Source organism: Maniola jurtina, chromosome 3 (assembly GCF_905333055.1).
Source record: "Maniola jurtina chromosome 3, ilManJurt1.1, whole genome shotgun sequence".
Classification (NCBI taxonomy): domain Eukaryota; kingdom Metazoa; phylum Arthropoda; class Insecta; order Lepidoptera; family Nymphalidae; genus Maniola; species Maniola jurtina.
The window spans coordinates 3430831-3449237 of record NC_060031.1 but is presented as its reverse complement, the minus strand read 5'-3'; the positions used below and the strand labels follow the sequence as shown (position 1 = coordinate 3449237).

The 18407-nt window shown below is 36.5% G+C and overlaps 1 protein-coding gene and 1 long non-coding RNA gene across 12 annotated transcripts in view; one reads left to right on the top strand and one right to left on the bottom strand.

Annotated features, from left to right (window-relative positions):
• LOC123880163 overlaps nt 1-3491 on the top strand; it is a 30524-nt gene extending 27033 nt beyond the window's left edge. Inside the window, exon 4 of the long non-coding RNA XR_006799173.1 lies at nt 3481-3491. This is a non-coding gene — a long non-coding RNA (uncharacterized LOC123880163). The remainder of the gene's footprint in view (nt 1-3480) is intronic.
• Nucleotides 1-18407, bottom strand: part of LOC123879995 (rho GTPase-activating protein 23) — a 473286-nt gene that overhangs the window by 31275 nt on the left and 423604 nt on the right. The window lies entirely within an intron of this gene.

Here is an 18407-nt window from a genome sequence, read left to right as displayed (position 1 = left end):
ATATCTCCCACTTAACCATCAACTTGACTCAACCTTTCTCAAGTCTTAACAATTCACGACAATATTTGTAGAGATGGATGTATAGAGTGCATAGATTCGGCGTGCGTGCTAGTGATAAGGAAGTCATTAGTAGCCACGCTTTCGTTGGCACATATTGACTTTGATTGAAGTGACCAGACGGAAAGGTAGTGATGTTTTTATTCGGGTGGAAATTATTTACATTCAAACTTCCTATTAAAAACGCCTAGAATTGTCTAGACTTTTATTTTTGCAATATTGTCCAAGCCCAAATAATCAATCATATTCAAGCGCTTAGCGATCAATAATCGCGATTATTATTAGTATTTAAGTTTACAAAAGAGCGAGAATAATATAGAGAAATAGAATAAGAGAGAGATATACCTAACTACTTATCTTTACTTGCTCTCTATTTGTTTAACTTATCATTATTTGCTCAGGTCAGCGAGTTAAACTGCTGTGTCAAAATAGCTCAAAGGTTTAAATCTGTTTTATTGGTGATAAAAGGGGAAAAATGGTCGTCTTTAATATTGACAATATTTTTATGCCTTCGCTTCAAGTCTTTTTAAGGTTTACTAAAAATAACAATCCGATTATTCAGTCTCAAACTCTAGGTAGCCCAAAAATAGTTCATGTTTTTTTGGTGAGTCTGTCCACAGCCTTATATTATTTGCGTACTATCGAGTGCACTCTGCCGTTCGATCTAATTAAGTGTTTCAGTGTGTGTTACATAAAACAACGATTGTTCGGTCAATAGGTACATGCATCATCTGTATTCGCTGACAATCTGATCGGCAAATGCAATTTGTGGCCACTTGAGGCCTTTGTTTGGTTCGCATCGAGGGAGTACTATTGTTTGTTTATTGTTACCTATCTATACTCACTCTTTATGATTTATGGAGTATGATAAAATTTAATTGCATGTAGAAATATAATTAATTACAGAGCCTCTTTATCTAGACAGTAAAATTATGTTATGAAATATGGCACAGAGAACAAAAAACAGGGAATATAGCGGATATAGGATACTTTTTATAACAGCAAAATATCTTTAGGTAAGTTTAGACTGTAAGTATATAATGATGTATGATGTGATGAATCGTAAGCTAAGATGAAGCGCGCTTACAGAGAAGTGATTTAAGCCTTAGAGACACTTACTTTTTCTAATTCAAGAGAATAACTGAAACCCATTGAAAAAGGAGAGATTTGAATATCCTTTGTACAAACTTCGAGAAATACATTATTTTATCTGTCCTATTTCAACTGATGTGACAACTACAAGGTTCAAGATAATAAATAAACATTTCTAAACATGTGTTTAAATTGTAAGAAGCTTCAGCATGCCTAACTGTCTGTAACGACTGCGCGTGTCCCATATCTCAACCGGCAGAAAATTATACTATCCTATTGCCTATACTAATTGCACTCGCTAGTAAACTATGCATAAATACACACGGGTACATGCGATTTACGCATGTATTACGCACGTTTTAAGGAAGAGTTTCGCAGTGTAGGTAAGGTGAACTAGCGTGACGGTTATCATGCGATTTGCGGGATTGCCGCGATCCGTTCCCAGAAGTACAACAGGACTTCGAAGTCTTAATTTACCTCGTGTTATTTCTATTTGCAAAACGTTTCCGCGTTTGTTTAAGGTGCTGATAGACTTGAGCATTCACTTGTAACAGAACATCGAGCATTCGCCGTTTTTATTTTTGTCGATCTGAACAACGAGCCGAGCCAAGCATAGAGCCAATATTGCTACGAACATCTGAAGAATTCTAGCGAACGCTCTATTCGATGCTCGTCAATTCTTCATGAAGATATCGGACTTGAAGGTCGCGTGTGCTGCATTTATACTCATTGGTTATGTTAAAAAAAGAAAAAGAAAAATAGAAGATGGTGGCAAACTAATCTGTTTCGCCTTAGAAGTGGAAGTGGTGGTCCAAGCAAATCTGCTCGCTAGAATGCTCGCCAGAACGCTCGATAGAATGCTCGCTAAAATGTTCTCGTATATTTCTGTGATGTAACATTCGCACGAATGCTCATTACAAGTGAATGCTCAAGTCTATTAGCACCTTTAGATTAAATTCTGCAAGTTGCATTCGTAAGTTCAGTTGGAAAAATGGTACTAGATCAGTAACGATGCCAAATAATAATAAAGTTAATAAGGTTGATAAATTATAATGAGCTAAAGTTTCAGTAAAAGGTTAGTTACCGAATGACTATCCTATTTAAATTGAGTGGAAGAGTTGAAAGACACTTATGCATACGAAATCTGAATTGATTGAGAGCGTCTCTACAATCTGTCGTGTTATCGTCAGCCCGTAATAGACCAGAGTGACGTGATATTTCGAAACCTAATCGTCTCGTTATGAGGGGTCTACGCCCTGTTGAAGGTAAGAACTGAAATTAAATATATAATGTCACAAAACGTGTAAAATATCTTTTACTTCACGTCGAAAACATTTTAAAAGCATTTTATATAAGAATAAAACTGATCATGTAATACGACGTCCTTGCGGTTACAGCCAAAGAGATTTCAAAACTCCTAGGCATTTGTGTTAGGAATTTATATTTAGAGTAAGGGGTATTGTGCCTTTATCATTCATATACTACCTATAGTGAGTGCTACGAAGTGTTCGTCATGTAAATATCAGATGAAACAGCTCGCTGTAATGACAGTCAGACAGACAAGTCACAGGCATTATCCATTAGTAATACAAAAATACAATACGTAATAACATGATAGCGATGCGATTCGTTTAAGATTTCTTGACGAGGCGCCACCGATTTTTAGATCGTCTACGTTAACGTAGTCGAAATTCTTTTCAACAATTCATCCGTGTCGAATCTTACGTAACATTAGATGCGTTCTTACTAACGATACGTAGTCCGCACTCCGTACTACATTAAACTTACAGGGGTATCTGTAGGGCAGGTTAAAGTTCGTCGAATGCAAAGGCTATTTAAGATTTATAAGCCCAATGGTAGTAGACGGACATAAGTACAATGAAACTAAATGAAGAAAAGAAAATCAGGAAGAAAGAAGAAGGTGGTGGCCTTCAGCGCATCTTAATTTATTTTGGACGTATCCATCGCCTGCCGTGGAAATGAAAGTATTGAGAAGCTGATCATGGTTGGGAACGTGGAAGGCAAAATACCATGTCCCTTATCCGATGGTTAGACCAACTGAAGGAAACTGGTGCGCTCAGCTTTTATGATGCTGTGCCACTGGCTAAAAACAGGACCCGACGGAAGGTCATTATTTACCACAAAATTTCGACTAGCCATAGAGGTGATCACGATCCTCTGTCATGAGGGACCAACTGGAGAGAGAGAGAGAAAGAGAGAGAAAGAGAGAGGGAGAGAAGGTAGAACTCCATGGCTGGTTCAGCTGGTTGTCTCTACATAGGTACTAGTCGAAAATATTCTCAAGTGCCTTAAGTATGACTGATGAAAGAGATATAATATACCTGGATCTAAATCAAATTAAGCCCATCGTCGGTTTTACGGTAAAATATGTTTATAAATAGCCCAAGCTTAAGTACAATTACATGCTTCACCTGCTTTTCACGGCAATTTGAGCACTTGAAAGCAAAGTGATTAAGTTACTGATCCTTTTAATGTTTTGAAAAGCTTTTCGATTGATATTTAGTAAGTACATAATATGATTAACCATAATAACATTAATAGTCTCACAAAAGAAAAAAAATGATTGTTGAATATTTTATAGTGTGAATTTTTAAACTAGGATGTCTACCAAATGGTTTCAAATGGGTTTTTGTGTTTTTAAAAAAATACGTCGTGTTATGTTTGACAATGTTCATTTTTTCGTAAAGACAGCGATATTTTAACAGTGTGTTCGGATTTTTTCGCTTCGTCTTCAAGGACAAACTAAGCTATTTGTGATATACAGAACAATTTCGAAGCATTTATAAAACGTTTAAAAGCTATTCTAAAATGAGGGTATGAAAGCAAGCGAATGCAACGTGTTTTGTTAATGTCATAAAATGACAGCTTGGTGACATTACTTGTTTTCAATGTCATTTTTTTTTTACCTTGCTTCTACCAAAGAAAATATCTACCGGGTTATATTTATGTTTTATATGAAACAATGTAAATATTTTCTCAATTACAAGGATAGCCTTTTCCATCAAGAATATATCTGGAAGCTTTACGCTTGTTTATGCATGGGATGTGGAGTAAACTTATCAAGCAACGTTGTTTTTGTCGAAAATTGTATGGTCTTTTTTGGAAATTAACAACGTTGTAACTTATCCACAGATTATGGATAGATTGATTACTAAATTCAATCGTTAAATGATCTTAGTAACAAATAAAACGTATGTCTAACCATAACGTGCCAGAATGATTTCAATCAAAGCAAAGATGTGTAGGTAGCGTCTATACTGTTTAAGGCACTAGGCATAAGGCAAGGATTAGACGAATGATTGTTTGATAAGCTAATACCACGGGTTATTGTGTGCTAAGTACCGTGGGTCGGCCATTGATGGCACGCGTCCACAAATAATAATATGATTTCAAGTTAGACGGCTTCAAGGATGAATAGCGATTGCGTGCTGCAGGATCGATTTGCAGGTGGGTCACGCGCGTGCGCCGCCGGCATGGCGTCACATCCTCCATCAATTGGCCACGATAATTAATAAAAGAATTGCGCCTGCGCAAGCCAACTATGTACGGTAATGCTCGGAATTTTGACGCATTGTTGACGCTCTCGAGGACGAATTGTTGACCACAAAATAAAAACCGGTCAAGTGCGAGTCGGTTCCGAGTTCCGTGCCATCGTACAAGATTTAACACTATGTATTTTCTATTTTATTTTTTAATTTGCATGGCGGCCACGTCAAAATTCGCCATCTTGGTTTTTTATTATTTTGTTGTAAAAGAAATACGCACTGTGAAAATTTCAACTCTGTAACTATTACGGTACAGCACACTGTCGGACAGACAAAAAACGGAGACTTAGTCATAGGATGCCGTTGGCGCCCTCCGGTTACCGAACCCTATAAACGTTATGGTATCGAATGGAAAGGATCGAACGCGGAATGTGGTGAATCACCGCTTTTCGTCAGTCTAGTTTACCATTTAAGACATTTCCAGGTACTTTATTTAGCAACGGACGGTTCAAGCAAGATCAGGTTATTTTTACTAGACACTACTTCGATTACAACTTTAAAAATTATCTGTTCCGCATGCGTCAGTGAGTGCGAAAGTAAGTGGCCATCTGATTATATCTGTTTGTAATAATAATTACTGGTGAATAATATTTTTTTGCTCGACGACCCAACCAGACTTGGTGGCGTAGGTATGGTGCTGGCGGAGGTTGCAAGCTAGGGATAAATCCATATCCATACCATCCATACTAATACATATCATAAATGCGAAAAAGAGTACGCTTGTCAGCTAACTTTTCACGGCCCATGCGTTTAACCGATTTTGACGAAAATCGGTACAGAGATAGCTGGCATCCTTCCATCCTGAAGAAGGACATTTGGCCCCGGAAAATCAAAGAGTTGCTAAGGAATTTAAAAAACGTCAACATGAACAAAGTTGCGGGCATCATCTACTTGGTTTAGAGATGGTTTGCATTTATCCCAGAAAATCACAGAGTTGTCATGGAATTTCGAAAAACTTAAACCCACGAGAATGAAGTCTCGGACATAATCATCAATAGTAATAACTTTATTTAGGAAACAAAATCTATCCTCATGGTAACGAATGAATGATGATCCTGCAGAAGTAGGTATAAACTGTTTTGGATGAGAGGCACAAAGTTAAGGATAAAGCTCAAGACCGCTTGGCATGACGCTATACTGTAAGCGTTCTCTGTTCTATTGAGAGGTCATAGAATCTAAAAACGATATATTTTTAAAAATATGTCCCAGTATGGAATATTTTAAAAAATGTAACCAATATGTACGGGATGGATGTCTGTGCGTTGTCCTTTAAATTCCGATGTCAATCATTATGAGCATCGGATGTGCTTGTCTTCGAGTCGTGAAGCCTGCGGAGATTGACAGGGCCCTATCAGCTGTCATCTCCCACCCATTATGCGCTGAGAATAGGCATACGACCTCCGCAGGTTGCTACAAGGCCAGATGCCTTCCTAACCTTTCGTATTGAATATCGACAGGTTAGGACCTAGGTTCGATTGTTTTTGTCTCTATTCAATAGCTATTCAATTGATGGTTGCTCAAGATAAATTGCTGGGTGCTGATGATACAAATGGTTTTATTAAATTCTGTATCGAATGCATTGTGAGAGCGCTATTGTGTTTAGAAGTAATCGGTTTCTTTAACGTCTACAATTAGTCGTAAAGTTCGCTGGCTTCAAGGTACTTGAACTTTTATTAACCGTTGCCTTTATTTTATAAGCGGTAATATCCTAGTGGTTAAGTTGACGTCGGGCTCCGGGGTTCGATCTAACTGTTCGGAGTTATGTGCGTTTTACGCAATTAAGTATAAATATCACTTGCTTTAACGGTGAAGGAAAACAACATGAGCAAACCTGCGTACCTGAGTGATTTCCATAATATTCTCAAAGGTGTGTGAAGTCTGCCAATCCGCACTTAGTGGACTGTGGCCACAACCTTCTCATTTTGAGAGGAGACTCGTCCTCAGTAGTGAAGCGGCAATGGGTTGTTGTTGATAATAATGATGATAAGTTGTAAAGTTCACTAACATCAAGGAACTTGAACTCTTATTATGCGTTACCTTTATTTTTGATGATGTTTATCTTTTTTATACTCCGGGTGTCAGGAAAGAAGACACCGCTTCGCACGTAATGATCATGTATGGTATAAAATTATAAATGTTCGTCGAGACTCGGACCAATGCCCCGATGATATAATGCAGCCGCTGGAGTGGTGTTGACAAACTTGTGCACACAATGTTATGATTTATAATGCTGCGAGTACTTAAAAAAGACAGCTGTTTTATATCAAAAAATATAAAAGCTTCCGCTGTCAGCCCTGTAGCCAATGGGCTTGCCTTATGACTTATCTAAATATATAAAAGGAAAAGGTACTGTCTGGCTGACTGATCTATCAACGCACAGCTTAAACTACTGAACGGATCGGGCTAAAATTTGACACAGATATCCGCTAAGAAAGGATTTTTGAAAATTCCACCCCTTAGCAGGTAGAATAGAGGTTTGGTGTAGTCCACGCGTAGAAGTCACGGGCATAATCTACTCTATCTATATAACTTGTGTTATGATTGAAGTGTCAGTCTGTGATTTCAAAATACCCTTTTAAGCTAATATTTTACATGTGTTTTTGTGTGCAATAAAGAGTTTCTATATATCTATCTATCTATTTATACAAAACCCAAAACATCCTCTTTTGGAAATGTGACGGAAGTTTTGCAAGTAGATCTAGATTCTAGGATACTTTTTGTCCCAGAAAAACAAAAAATCTCTTCGCGGTTACAAACATGCGGATGAAGTCTTGGACAAAATGTAGTTGATCTATAAATCATAAAGTATTAACTAAATTAATGATTTCTTATCGAGCCGCATCACTTGTTGTTTAATTCATGATTTTTTTAACTGAGGCACCAAAATGAGCAGCCTCAAGGCTCTTCGTCGCCGCTGTGTGTTTTTGTGGCCAATTTTCAGTAATATATGGACATGCAATATCTACAGAAAAACACGCTGGGTGGTCTGGATAAAATCTTATTCTTTACATATGAAGTTTTAGTTTATTCCGTTTATCCGCTCTAAGGTGTATACTCGGAATCATGACGTATCCGTCTTCTTCACCCCCGGATTAAAAAATAATTTACAAACTTCGTTAATAAGGTGGATAGACGAGCACTCGCTTTCGAGTTACACCCCAAGCAGTCATTGCTTTGGAGTGGATAAACCGAATAAGCTGAGATTTTTCTGGTTGGTTATAGGCCTGATAAATAAAGAAAGAAAAAGCGCTATAAAATTGAATATTTTTAAAACGCTATATTGCTTTATTATTATCTATTTCTCGGTAGACTATCTAAATCTATTCTCTCCACATAATTCTGTTTCGTTATAGCCTCTTAATGCCTTCTTCTTCTTTATAACTATACGAGATTTTTTGGTTAGTTATAGGCCTGATATATAAACAAAGAAAAATGTTATAACATTGAATATTTTTAAAACGCAATATTGCTTTATAATCATTTGATTCTCGGTACACTAGAGTGTATAAATCTACCTCCTCACATAATTGTTTCGCTATCGCCTCTTAAAGCCTTTTTTTTTTCTTTTTATAGGTACAGTTCCTAAGTGTGTCTATTATCCTAGATTACAAAGGTAAAGTTTTTAGCTGGAAACTAAGTATATAAACGCGGACTTGATAATTGTGCGTAGGTAATAAGTATGGATCTCTGGGGCAATGTGTAATACTTGAAGAAAGTATACTCATTAACATGGTCATCAGGTACATTGCGATCGCTTTCACTTCCTATACGAACAAAGAAACTGCAATTGTTAAATTGGCACTGACAGTATTCATACTTAAATATATCCATACCTACTAATGTTATAATTATGCGAAAATGTCTGTCTGTCTATCTGTGTGGTGTTTTGTATGTTCCATTCGTTTAACCGATTTCATCGTTTGGTACAGAGATAGCTTGCATCCCGGAGACGAAACAAACAGATGCGTAGGGATAAATAGTAATTTATCCCGGAATATTAAAGAGTCCTCACGGAATTCTCAGGGAACCTAAATCATACATTTATTTGTAAGGTGTAATAATGTTATTGTTAGGTAGATAGATATTTTTAAAGTTCATTTGAAAACAAAATGATACACTCATGATGAAATATAGTTAATAGTTTACTATAATTACCATAAAAGTTAGAAATATCATTCTGGTAAACTTTGAATTGAAGGTTATTCTACTTGAACTTATTCTTTAGAGTTCAGAGATGAGATCGTTGGTCTTTAACGACTATTTTGTGTTACGAATTTATAACCATTTAGGCGTAAAATAAAGTTCTTTGTAAACCTTATAAACGATGAGTTTGCGGATTTTATGCAAATGCTTTGAAAGCTGTTGTTTGAATAAATGTACTAACCTTATCATGAAGACATTTTAGAATAATGGGATGAAAATGAAGGGCACTGTCCCTTTGAAAACCTCGACATTGGTTTTTTTTGACGGCAGGCCCAGATTTTGCCAATAATACAATACCTACTAAGATGTCATGTACTACGATGTAAGAGTTCATGTAGTCTTAAAAAAATACCTACTTACCTTTATTCAAAAATAAAAGCCTACCTATTACTTACAGTTATAGATTTATAAGTAGGCCCAGGGAAAGAACGCAAGACGACTAAAAAGTAATTGTTACACGTAGCGTGTTTGTACAAAGCTGGCAAAATTCTCAAGAATGACAATTAACACGTCGGCAAATTTAGAAAATTTCTATATGCCACGTGGCTGAATTTCCTAGGAACCCTGGAGCTAACTGCTCTAGCTTGAAGAGGTGTTTAGAGAAAATTACAAACATATTTAGAACGAAGCCGCACAAGACTGCGTGACGACCTCTTGGGTATTTATGACTTTCAACCTTATTTTAGGTGACATAAGATTCTTCTTTCACTGGACTTATATTTATTGCTTAGGCATTTACAGTAGGTCCAGTATTAACTAATTTTGTTTCAATATGGACCTTAAAGCTATTGCAATAAGATCTAGTTTTACTTATGATCGGGGACCGCACATGTACATGTAGGGCTAAGGCTTACGACACACGTGCGACAAGTAGGCCGCGGTAATCGCAGTCAACCGCGCCAGGTATGCGGTTGTGTAACTAGGCGTAATACAGCTATTTAGGGGAAACAGCTTTATTAGTTCATTGCTGTTAGAATTCTTGACATCAAAAACTACGTTCTTTCATGTAACTGACCAGGTGTTTACAAAAAGGACAACCAAAAACTGTATTAGATACACCTGAAGATTTACTTTGATACATAAGTAATCGTAAGAAGAATAGGTATATTGTAAATTTTTTACGTATGTAAAGGTAATCAAATTATCAAATTGGATACCAGTCTTAGAAATACGATTTAATGAGATCGCAGCAGGAGGTAGAAGAGAAGGAGGCGCAGTTCTCAGTACTGAAAATACGAGTGACACCAGCAGCATCGAGCGAGCAGTAAAAATACGCAAGCAATGGTCGCGCTGATTTCTTCGTCAGCTTATTTAGATTACCCACATGCATTCTTCATCAAACAGATGCTGGTGGTATGAAGAAGTTACGACTTTAAGATGATCACATAACAAGAGACGACATATACGAGATGCTAGAGCTATCGAATTCCAAAAGGTGCCCGCACGCACTTTTATTGCTGAAAAACCTACTCAGTCCCAACAGTACCATCGATTAAACCCACTTCTTGCAGCTCAGCTTTGAGCTCGTTGTCGAAACTTCTGTGTATACGGTTGAGTGTGGTCTGCACGCTCTACAAATTATTCTAAGCATATTTCTAACCAACTAATGCCTATGAGTTCATCCACGCGGATTTAGGTTTTTTAAATCCAATGGGACATTAAATTCCAGGATAAAAATAAATCTATGTCATTCTCCAGGTCTTTAACTATATCCATGCAAAAAATCACGCCGATACGTTGCCCCGTTGCGGCGTGATTGAAGGACAAATAAACACATGACTTTCGCATTTATAATATGGGCTTTCATAAAAATATTGCTAGCCCATATCCACTAACTATTATTATCAGTCTAAATAGCCCGCATGTGCCCGTATGTTTTTTATCGTAAATATTCATCGATATGTTCCGTCAGTTGACTTTGTTTGAGATATGAGTATTTGATAAACTCACAAAAAGACACCTGGATCCGTATCCTTTGTAAGTATGATAAGAATCTATGTACGCGTGCCCGAAGTATTAATTTAAGTAGTATATAGTAGGTAGGTACATTGCTGTGGGTGATATACCTACGTACAGTATAATTATTTTAAAAGGTTAATAAATTTGCCATTTAGGACAAGATCTTTCTCTAATTACATTCAGTAATTATTTCATTAAGAAGTTCCAAATATTGCACTTGATGCAAAATTTGAATCACTAGCCGTCTCATGTGAATTATTACCCATACCTATTATAAATGAGAAAGTGTGTTCGCTTGTTGGGTTGTCTTTCAATCACGTCGTAACAGAACAACAGATCGACGTAATTATACGTATTGTTATTTTATTCCGGAAAAAATAATAACAAATTGAAAATTTTAATTGAAATAGTAACAAATTAGTAACGCAATACCTACCAACAAATTATATATGGTTTTGACCATAATTTATTTAAATATACATAATGAAGGTAGGTAATTTATTTAAAATCGGTTTAGAAAACTCTACATTCCTGTTTCTAACTAGGTTGCTCGCTTTGCCTAATTTAGGTTTTTTCAGAAATCCTGTAGAAATGCTGCTTGGTTTAGTGGCTTTAAGATCTCTCCTTGTTATCTACCTGGCTGCTGAAGTCCCTATTTCGAAGATTTGCCCCAATAAATAGGCTGACAAAATTTAAAAATAATTGTATTTGAGTTTTGATAGCGTTTAAACCCATACGAGCACAATAAAATCCATTATTTTGAAATTGAATTAAAATAATATGCTTCGGACTTCGTTTTATTTCAATTTCGTCTTAGGTTAAGTTTTACTATTTAGAAGTTTTAGATTAAGCATGTTGAGTTAGCCTGTAAGTGAGTATACATTGATAGTCCTAAGCATATATAAGTCGTCATAATTACTTTTCTTTGTATACCGTTGGCTTCCTATTAAATAAAATAAAATAAAAAATAAAATAAATTTGTCCAAATTCAGGTTTTTAAAAATCCCATGGGAGCTATTTGATTTTCCAGGATAAAAGTAGCCTATGTCCGTCCTCGGCTCGTTATCACTGTACTTTTCACTAAAATCGATTATGCGGATGGGCCGTGAAAACAGAAGTAACAGACAGACAGATAAACACATACAGACTGACTTTTCAATTTTATTTATTTAATAGCGTAGCGAAAACCTTGATTGCTTAATATTCTGGTGGGTGTGAGCTAATTATATTTGAATATTTCACTCTAAATTAACTCGCCGACCGTAAAATATGAAATTACAATAAACATGGAAATAGCCTGTAGACCCAAAGTCCCGGACCGATATAATTATAAATAACAAGTTTATATGAAAATACTCTATCTAGGCTTGTTTGTGGTATTATTATTGAATCGATACTATTAAACATGTTCAAAGACCTTTTAAATTTAATTATTGCAACATGATGATAATTTTATATTTCATAGATTATCTATCTGAAGTGTACGATGTGGGACACTGCAATAATATAAGCAATCAAATTTTTACTTCAATCTAGCCCGTTTTTAACATAGATAGGTACCTATTCGTGCGACTTCAGTAGACATTAACTAATGCACAGTTCAGTTTTTTCTATATTTTTAAAGAACATGTGGCATTTTACTATTTCGCTCTATAAAGACGTTACGTAGGTAGGTATATCCGAGAAAATGAATATGGAACCAGCAAATCACACCTAGGTAATTTCCAGGATATAAAAGAGAATATTCTATAACCTTTTTGGGGACACGACAGAAAGTACTTTTGATTTTATACATATTTATCGATACCGACCTTACCCGCCAAACTATTTATCCCTGACGAAACCGAAAAGGATATTTTAATAGCGACAATGACTTTATAAGCCCATAACAGTCGCGCGAATTACGTAAAGAAGCTTGCAGCACTTGTCTTCAGAACCAGTTGGAGTACTCTAGGCAACAGGGTACTTTTGCTCTAAAGCCTGCGTGATATTCGACCTTATGTTGATAGTGTTAAGGACTATTAGATAAGGGTGTGTGGGATGGTGTACGGGACCAGTTTCACTGCTTTGAGCAAGGTCCCGCCATAGACCCGGTCACAGGGCCCAGGGAGCGATACCCTTTGGCAAACACGTTTATTATTTTTACATACAAAATGTAAGCGAGATACCCGTTTAGTGGTGCAATCGAATTTGCTCGCCTGCTCTGATGAGAATGTATGGGTGACTTTCAATCGCTCGTGCAGTTTAAAGATAAGTTGCACAGCTTGAACTTCCAATGCAGATAAAATCTCTGATCGAAGAAACAGCAACATGGACTTGTTTCTATCGCTGTGGCAATCAACGCAGTATGTATTTCTTAGCTCTCTATACTAATATTACAAAGAGGTAAAGTTTGTTAAAGCTTGAAGGTACCTAGGAGGTAATCTCATCAGATTTAAAAACAAAAAAAAACCGCTGGATCCGTTATCCTATAAGCGATAAGGACGCCAAATTGTACCTACCTGACTATATTTTTGTTTTACGTTGTATGTGTTTTTTCTGTATTAATTTTGTGGTGTCACTATCCCTGAGTGCTTTAGGCTGAAAGTTATAAATGTATAGCGCGAATATTGATCATTGCATAGTTATCATTCGCAGGATCAAAGACCTAATCATGGCCACAGCTTCCCTTTATCCAAAATAAAACATTAGCTAGTCATCAACAGTTAACTAAAGTTTCGAAATAAACGACGCAAGGTTACTGCAATAAACTCTGTTCTACCACAATAAACTGCTCGGCACCCTCTTGTCTCATTGACGTCATGGCATGCGACAATCACGAGGTTGCTATTTTACTTCCATACATTTGTATGATGCTTCCGCAAGTGCTAACGTTCCATCTTGAACAATACGCATCATACAATACTTTTCTCCCTCTCTGTCGAATTCCTTATTGCTGGGTTTCGTAACCCCTTTCCATCGATCATAATTTTACATAATGGTATAATTTATTTGCGATAATAATGCGGTGGGCTCCAATTTAACCCTATTATTTTTCCTTAGTTAAAATATTTCCGATGTTTACTACATTGAAAAAGATTTCCAATGTTTACTACATTGGAAATCTAAACAGGATTCAGAGATTAAAATGACCCTTAACATTTACAATTTTAAGTTTTCTTTATGGAATAGTCTATTCGACATTAAGTAGTCGTTAAGTACCTATGAAGAAAAAATAACAACGAACTTCGAAAAAAACAAGGGTCGAAAATACTATCTTAACGTTATAAGCAAGTAGGTAGGCAAATACCCAATCATTGCCTCCATTCGTGTTCGCTTCATAAACATCAAATCACGTGAAATTCACGCGCGGGCCACACTGCCACCCTAACAACACACCCCGAGCAATTTGTGCGGCATATTTACGTCTTCATTGCCAATAGGTACTTTGTTGGAAAAAGCCGTGTAGCCTCGAGAGGCCGGGGATTCGATCCCGAGGACGCACCTCTAACTTTTTGGAGTTTGCTCGTTCTAAGCAATTAAATATCTCTTGCTTTAACGGTGAAGGAAAACATCGTAAGAAAACCTGAAGCCTGAGAATTCTCCATAATGCTCTCAAAGGTGTGTGAAGTCTGCTAACCCTAGTTCGCTTGGCGGCACGGCTTTGCCGGTCGGTAACTAGCCACGGCCGTAGCCTCCCACCAGACCAGAGCAGCGACTATTTAGAAATTAGAAATTCCTAAACTTTCGGGACAAATAATAATAATTTTGCTTCTCCAGGACATGTACACTCTTTCGCATTCATAATACATAATTATGAATAAATTTATAATGCAATATGGATTGCAGAGGTCAAATAAATTATCAGGAGCAAAGAAATGAAGGAATACAAGAGCTTTTTAAAAATCAATATCAAAACTAAAATGTAAAAACGGAGCATTTAAAATTGTGGTCATAAATTCCAAAGAAATATACAACTTGAATGAAATAGACATGCAACTATTTTTGACTGACCGAAGATAAGTGAATACAGGAAACCCTACGTGTAACAGATCTAATCTGTATGCAAAACATATCCAAGCTAGGACTGCAAACATAATTTAAATGGTAGCGTATTCAATAAAATATACGAGCCTGTCTGTAGGCGTATCTACGATTTATATTTATACGCTTGCTGGCTTAGTAAATTATACTCGTCCGTGTCACGTTTTACTATCTTACTCATATAATTATTACTTTTTTATAACTTTTATTGGCTATCAAACAAATAGTATAAACTATAAAGTTAGTTGTGACATCTGACTTCCACGCAATGTTTCTTTTTATGAATTGCCGTAATAACACGAACGATTTATTTACATAATTATTGTCGGTTTAATAATTTCTTCATGCTCTGTTTACCTATTGTGTTGCGTTATCAAATTAACATGGAGATTAGTTGAAGATCCAACTTGTTTTATAACTTAAAGATTTCTTCACTTTGATAAGCAAAGGTAAGTTCTCAGAGTAGATATCAATACTAACTTTTAAATAACTTTTAGGTCTAACAGACCTGAACTGGGTTCAAAAGGGTCGAAGTTTCATGAAAGTTTCTTTCACTTTAACTTATTTATTGAAACTTAAATTGTATGTAGGCCAAACTTCGAAATAACTAAGTAGATAGGTATCACTACAGATATTATTATTGCGAAAGCGTGTTTCCTTGTTTGTTGGTTTATTGGTTTGTTTATCTATAATCTAATCTATGAGATTTTTAGCAATGAGTTAAAGACTTGAAGAGTGACAGCCTACAATTTCACACCAGAGCTCTTAAGAGATTTTTAAAAAACTTAAATCCAAGCGGACGAAGTCGCGGGAATCAGCTAGTTAAGTATAAAATCCAGAAGTATATTTGCTTACCCACGATCCCGTAGAGCCCCAGCGTTTGAGTCTTTTCCCGAAAATGTTCTGACACTGAGACAGGCAGGAAACGGAGGCAGCTGAGTGAATTTTGCCACTAAAACTATCCACCCTGTCTAAAGTCATTGTTCACCGAAAAATCCAAGAAAACCACCTCAAATATTAATCCATTAACGTTTTCTGTACATGCACTTGGTATGTTATGTTCTAACTTTTGGGAAGTGTTATTTCGCGCTCGCGTAGTTATTAGCTAAGTGCTCGACGCGTGTTGTCACTTCGCCGGTTATAACGTGAGTGTTGCGGACTGCCGGTGCCATTTTCCACCGGTCGGGAAAGCTGCGGCGCCCGCCCAAAACTTTTGCAGATGCGCGCTTCTAAGTAGAAAACTCATCGGTGTCAACATCGTGTTGTATGGAATTACGTGGTTTTCAGAAAAACGCTAAGTTATTATAAGCACAACCCATAACTTAAGAAAACAAACGCATGTGTTCTATATTTTTTAATTTTTATTTTAATTTATTTGTACCCGAAAGTTGTAACAATAAAGATAAAAAGAAAGAAAAAGTGGACAGGGAAGCACTTATCTCTATAAGAGATCTCTACCTATATTCAAACTAATAAGCACATATTGCTCCATATATCTTTATACATCTTTATAAGTCCATATATCTTTGATTTTTTCTGAAAACTACGTATAATAGCGAAAGTGCGTTTGTCTGTTACATTTTCACGGCTCAATTTTTTAAGCAATTTTGACGAACTTGAGCACGAAGACAGTTTGCATACTGGGGGACTTAGTTGATTTTTATTCCCAAAAATCAAAGTGTTCCTACGGGATTTAAAAAAACCTGAAATCATGGGCATCTTCTAGGAGGTACTTATATAAAAAGAGAAATTGACTAGCCTAGCTGACATCATAAATCGACCCTGCCCTCGGTCTAGAATGTTGCATGTATTAGATTCTCTCTATAATGTGGAACTCTTATTAGGAGTATTAGGAAGGAAGGAAGTATTTTGAGAAAATCCTAAATCAACGCGGACGATGTTGCGAGAAAAACCTAGTTAACTAAGTATCTACAGAATAGCCTTGTTTAGCATGATAATTATGATTGGCATGGTATGGGATAAAGTTTTCCCGACACCCCTATAGGTAGGTAGATATAAGTCATGGTGATGGAAAACTTGCAATATTGACAATGGTCTAAATGATTCTAAGATTTTCCACTACTCGAGCTACGAGTATTTCCGTTTTTTTTATTTATATTTATTGACAATGTTATTGTTTTGAGCTTCCAAATGCGTAAAGTACCTACTGCACCTTGAAGTGTCTTGAAGTGTAAATAAATGGTCGCAATGGCATTAGGTTATGTAAAGTTTAGATTAAATAGGAAGATGATATTAGGACTGTGCTTCGAAATGCGTACTTATACTTAATTGATTTAAAGCGAGAAATGTTTCCCTTCTCTCCTTAATTCCCGGTATTCACCTAAGCGGAGAGGAGATCAGATCGACCAATCAGATTCATAATAGATGACGTGAAAAAATTATCGCATCATCTTTTAAAAATCTGATTGGTTGACTATATACATCTCCACTCCGCTCCGCGTAGGTAGATACCGGGCCTCCTCACAGACAGACAGACGACATCAAACGAGTCGCAAGGAGCCGCTGGATTCAGTCGGCGCGGCGCAAGACCGTGGCGCGTGGAAGTCCCTACAAGGTCTGTTGATGATGATGATGATGAGAAATATTCACGTTGACTACGTCAGGTTTGTTAGGAAGACCAATACAGCTTATCTCAGCATTATGCTGTGCTGGTACCACACCAGAGACACTTCGAGTCAAATTGAACAAGTCCACAAGATTTTATTACTATCGTCATAGTGTTTTTATACTGAACTGCTATGTGCTTGAGCAAAAACAATAAAAAAGTCATTAATATTCAATGCATATAACGTATGATTCAAGTTAAGATTTCCTTGTCTAACTATGATTGTTTGGCTATGACTAACTCATAAACACTCGTAGTGTCACATCGACAAAGCTATTAGGTGGTTTCCCAATTTCACTGACGCGGACGTCGACCGACTTTCATCGTGAGTTTATTAATATAATATATTGCAGAATGTCAACGCGAATTCGGTCATGGTCACGGGTCGAACACGCCCTGCCTGGAGTGTTCGGGAGATATCATATCTGACAGTAAAATTATTATTTTTTCGTTTCTTTCATGATAATTTAGCCTTTGATTGTGATCTCACCTAGCGGTAAGTGATGATCCAGATTAAGATGGAGGTAACCGGTACCCACAAGAGACGTTGAATAATCTCAGACAGACACACTTTCGCATTTATAATATTAGTATGGATTGTTTTTGTAAAAATTTGATTAGTTATTGTTAAATTAAGATGACCAACGCATTGTCTCACATCATCACAATCTTCATCTCAATCCATCGACGACTCACTACGGAGCACGGTCTCTAGAAATGAGAACGGTTTAGCCTATCCTTACACTCACCACGTACCGATTACCTACTCTCTCTACATACCTCTTATTACCCACAAAGATTTAAGAAATAGTCCACTTCTTGCATGTTATAGGAAAAAGCAATAAAATCGTTAATTATTATCACGAAAATTGTTAGTAAAT